Consider the following 5363-nt stretch of genomic DNA (forward strand, 5'->3'; position numbering starts at 1 on the left):
TTACTTTTGCACCCGGGGGCGCACTTACTTTTGGGGCCGCACTTACTTTTGGTGGGCGGGGCTCCTCAGCCTCCGAATTGGTTGGTGGGGCCCCTCGTCCTCCGATTTGGTGGGTGGGGACCCTTGGCCTCCGATTTGGTGGGCGGGGACCGGCCTCCGATTTGGTGGGCGGGGACCCTCAGCCTCCGATTTGGTGGGCGGGGACCCTCGACCTCCGATTTGGTGGGCGGGGCCCCTCGGCCTCCGCTTTGGTGGGCGGGGCCCCTCGGCCTCCGATTTGGTGGGCGGGGTCCCTCTGCCTCCGATTTGGTGGGCGGGGACCCTCGGCCTCCGCTTTGGTTGGCGGGGCCCCACGGCCTCCGATTTGGTGGGCGGGGTCCCTCTGCCTCCGCTTTGGTGGGCAGGGCCGCTCGGCCTTCGATTTGGTGGGCGGGGCTCCTCGGCCTCCGATTTGGTTGGTGGGGCCCCTCGGCCTCCGATTTGGTGGGCGGGGCCCCTTATCCTCCGATTTGGTGGGCGGGGACCCTCGGCCTCCGATTTGGTGGGCAGGGACCCTTGGCCTCCGATTTGGTGGTCGGGGACCCTCGGCCTCCGCTTTGGTGGGCGGGGCCCCTCGGCCTCCGATTTGGTGGGCGGGGTCCCTCTGCCTCCGATTTGGTGTGCGGGGACCCTCGGCCTCCGCTTTGGTGGGCGGGGCCCCTCAGCCTTTGATTTGGTGGGCGGGGCCCCTCGGCCTCCGATTTGGTTGGTGTGGACCCTCGGCCTCCGATTTGGTGGGCGGGGACCCTCGGCCTCTGATTTGGTGGGCGGGGACCCTCGGCCTCCGATTTGGTGGGCGGGGACCCTCGGCCTCCGATTTGGTGGGTGGGGCCCATCGGCCTCCGATGTGGTGGGCGGGGCCCCTCGGCCTCCGATTTGCTGGGCGGGGACCCCCGGCCTCCGATTTGGTGGGCGGGGCCCCTCGGCCTCCGATTTGGTGGCCGGGGACCCTCGGCCTCCGATTTGGTGGGCGGGGACCCTCGGCCTCCGATTTGGTAGGCGGGGCCCCTCGGCCTCCAATTTGGTGGGCGGGGACCCTCGGCCTCCAATTTGGTGGGCGGGGACCCTCGGCCTCCGATTTGGTGGGCGGTGACCCTCGGCCTCCGATTTGGTGGGCGGGGCCCCTCGGCCTCCGATTTGGTGGGCGGGGCCCCTCGGCCTCCGATGTGGTGGTCGGGGCCCCTCGGCCTCCGCTTTGGTGGGCGGGGCCGGGCCCCTCGGCCTCCGCTTTGGTGGGCGGGGCCGCTCGGCCTTCGATTTGTTGGGCGGGGCTCCTCGGCCTTCGATTTGGTTGGCGGGGCCCCTCGGCCTCCGATTTGGTTGGCGGGGCCCCTTATCCTCCGATTTGGTGGGCGGGGACTCTCGGCCTCCGATTTGGTGGGCGGGGACCCTCGGCCTCCGATTTGGTGGGCGGGGCCCCTCGGCCTCCGATTTGGTTGGCGGGGCCCCTCGGCCTCCGATTTGGTGGGCGGTGACCCTCGGCCTCCGATTTGGTGGTCGGGGACCCTCGGCCTCCGCTTTGGTGGGCGTGGCCCCTCGGCCTCCGATTTGGTGGGCGGGGTCCCTCTGCCTCCGATTTGGTGTGCGGGGACCCTCGGCCTCCGCTTTGGTGGGCGGGGCCCCTCGGCCTACGATTTGGTTGGCGGGGCCCCTTGGCCTCCGATTTGGTTGGTGTGGACCATCGGCCTCCGATTTGGTGGGCGGGGACCCTCGGCCTCCGATTTGGTGGGCGGGGACCCTCGGCCTCCGATTTGGTGGGCGGGGCCCATCGGCCTCCGATGTGGTGGGCGGGGCCCCTCGGCCTCCGATTTGGTGGGCGGGGACCCTCGGCCTCCGATTTGGTGGGCGGTGACCCTCGGCCTCCGATTTGGTGGGCGGGGCCCCTCGGCCTCCGATTTGGTGGGCGGGGCCCCTCGGCCTCCGATGTGGTGGTCGGGGCCCCTCGGCCTCCGCTTTGGTGGGCGGGGCCGGGCCCCTCGGCCTCCGCTTTGGTGGGCGGGGCCGCTCGGCCTTCGATTTGTTGGGCGGGGCTCCTCGGCCTTCGATTTGGTTGGCGGGGCCCCTCGGCCTCCGATTTGGTTGGCGGGGCCCCTTATCCTCCGATTTGGTGGGCGGGGACTCTCGGCCTCCGATTTGGTGGGCGGGGACCCTCGGCCTCCGATTTGGTGGGCGGGGCCCCTCGGCCTCCGATTTGGTTGGCGGGGCCCCTCGGCCTCCGATTTGGTGGGCGGTGACCCTCGGCCTCCGATTTGGTGGTCGGGGACCCTCGGCCTCCGCTTTGGTGGGCGTGGCCCCTCGGCCTCCGATTTGGTGGGCGGGGTCCCTCTGCCTCCGATTTGGTGTGCGGGGACCCTCGGCCTCCGCTTTGGTGGGCGGGGCCCCTCGGCCTACGATTTGGTTGGCGGGGCCCCTTGGCCTCCGATTTGGTTGGTGTGGACCATCGGCCTCCGATTTGGTGGGCGGGGACCCTCGGCCTCCGATTTGGTGGGCGGGGACCCTCGGCCTCCGATTTGGTGGGCGGGGCCCATCGGCCTCCGATGTGGTGGGCGGGGCCCCTCGGCCTCCGATTTGGTGGGAGGGGACCCCCGGCCTCCGATTTGGTGGGCGGGGCCCCTCGGCCTCCGATTTGGTGGGTGGGGACCCTCGGCCTCCGATTTGGTGGGCGGGGACCCTCGGCCTCCGATTTGGTAGGCGGGGCCCCTCGGCCTCCGATGTGGTGGGTGGGGCCCCTCGGCCTCCGATGTGGTGGGCGGGGACCCCCGGCCTCCGATTTGGTGGGCGGGGCCCCTCGGCCTCCGATTTGGTGGGCGGGGACCCTCGGCCTCCGATTTGGTGGGCGGGGACCCTCGGCCTCCGATTTGGTAGGCAGGGCCCCTCGGCCTCCGATGTGGTGGGCGGGGCCCCTCGGCCTCCGATGTGGTAGGCGGGGCCTCTCGGCCTCCGCTTTGGTGGGCGGGGCCTCTCGGCCTTCGATTTGGTGGGCGGGGCTCCTCGGCCTCCGATTTGGTTGGCGGGGCCCATCGGCCTCCGATTTGGTTGGCGGGGCCCCTTATCCTCCGATTTGGTGGGCGGGGACTCTCGGCCTACGATTTGGTGGGCGGGGACCCTCGGCCTCCGATGTGGTGGGCGGGGCCCCTCGGCCTCCGATGTGGTGGTCGGGGCCCCTCGGCCTCCGCTTTGGTGGGCGGGGCCGGGCCCCTCGGCCTCCGCTTTGGTGGGCGGGGCCGCTCGGCCTTCGATTTGGTGGGCGGGGCTCCTCGGCCTCCGATTTGGTTGGCGGGGCCCCTCGGCCTCCGATTTGGTTGGCGGGGCCCCTCGGCCTCCGATTTGGTGTGTGCTCTGCCTGGGGCCACTGTGCTCTGCCTGGGGCCCCATATGCTGCCTGGGGCCCCTGTGCTCTGCCTGGGGCCCCATATGCTGCCTGGGACCCCTGTGCTCTGCCTGGGGCCCCTGTGCTCTGCCTGGGGCCCCATGTTCTGCCTGGGGCCCCTTTGCTCTGCCTGGGGCCACTGTGCTCTGCCTGGGTGTAGGACACTGGTGACGTCACTTATCTCCGGACATTAGCTCCGGACATTAGCTCCGGACATTATCTCCGGACATTAGCTCCGGACATTATCTCCGGACATTAGCTCCGGACAAAGCCACGGAAGTTGGCACAAATTGCAGGAAGTAGTATTCTAGGCAATTATATATTAGATATTCCTGTACATAGGGAGCAGTATTATCTAATATATAATTGCCTAGAATACTACTTCCTGCAATTTGTGCCAACTTCCGTGGCTTTGTCCGGAGCTAATGTCCGGAGATAATGTCCGGAGCTAATGTCCGGAGATAATGTCCGGAGCTAATGTCCGGAGATAAGTGACGTCACCAGTGTCCTACACCCAGGCAGAGCACAGGGGCCCCAGGCAGCATATGGGGCCCCAGGCAGTGCACAGTGGCCCCAGGCAGAGCACAGGGGCCCCAGGCAGAGCACAGTGGTCCCAGGCAGAGCACAGGGGCCCCAGGCAGCCTATGGGGCCCCAGGCAGAGCACAGTGGCCCCAGGCAGAGCACAGGGGCCCCAGGCAGAACATGGGGCCCCAGGCAGAGCACAGGGGCCCCAGGCAGCATATGGGGCCCCAGGCAGAGCACAGGGGCCCCAGGCAGAGCACAGGGGCCCCAGGCAGCATATGGGGCCCCAGGCAGAGCACAGGGGCCCCAGGCAGCATATGGGGCCCCAGGCAGAGCACAGTGGCCCCAGGCAGAGCACAGGGGCTCCAGGCAGAACATGGGGCCCCAGGCAGAGCACAGGGGCCCCAGGCAGCATATGGGGCCCCAGGCAGAGCACAGGGGCCCCAGGCAGCATATGGGGCCCCAGGCAGAGCACAGTGGCCCCAGGCAGCATATGGGGCCCCAGGCAGAGCACAGTGGCCCCAGGCAGAGCACAGGGGCCCCAGGCAGCATATGGGGCCCCAGGCAGAGCACAGTGGTCCCAGGCAGAGCACAGGGGCCCCAGGCAGAGCACAGGGACCCCAGGCAGAGCACAGGGGCCCCAGGCAGAGCACAGGGGCCCCAGGCAGAGCATATGGGGCCCCAGGCAGAGCACAGTGGTCCCAGGTAGAGCACAGGGGCCCCAGGCAGCCTATAAGGCCCCAGGCAGAGCACAGGGGCCCCAGGCAGCCTATGGGGGCCCAGGCAGAGCACAGTGGCCCCAGGCAGAGCACAGGGGCCCCAGGCAGAACATGGGGCCCCAGGCAGAGCACAGGGGCCCCAGGCAGCATATGGGGCCCCAGGCAGAGCACAGGGGCCCCAGGCAGCATATGGGGCCCCAGGCAGAGCACAGTGGCCCCAGGCAGCATATGGGGCCCCAGGCAGAGCACAGGGGCCCCAGGCAGCATATGGGGCCCCAGGCAGAGCACAGTGGTCCCAGGCAGAGCACAGGGGCCCCAGGCAGAGCACAGGGGCCCCAGGCAGAGCACAGGGGCCCCAGGCAGAGCATATGGGGCCCCAGGCAGAGCACAGTGGTCCCAGGTAGAGCACAGGGGCCCCAGGCAGCCTATGGGGCCCCAGGCAGAGCACAGGGGCCCCAGGCAGCCTATGGGGCCCCAGGCAGAGCACAGGGGCCCTAGGCAGCATATGGGGCCCCAGGCAGAACATGGGGCCCCAGGCAGAGCACAGGGGCCCCAGGCAGCATATGGGGCCCCAGGCAGAGCACAGCGATATTTTGGGCCACTGTGCGGTGTTTCAGACCCCCTGTGTGATGTCTGGGGCCCTGTTCTTAAGTATATTAAAGATTAAAGTAACGTATATTAAAGTATATCATAGATCAAATTTGACACGTTT

The sequence above is a fragment of the Ranitomeya variabilis genome, chromosome 1 (genome assembly GCF_051348905.1).
Source record: "Ranitomeya variabilis isolate aRanVar5 chromosome 1, aRanVar5.hap1, whole genome shotgun sequence".
In the NCBI taxonomy this organism is placed as follows: domain Eukaryota; kingdom Metazoa; phylum Chordata; class Amphibia; order Anura; family Dendrobatidae; genus Ranitomeya; species Ranitomeya variabilis.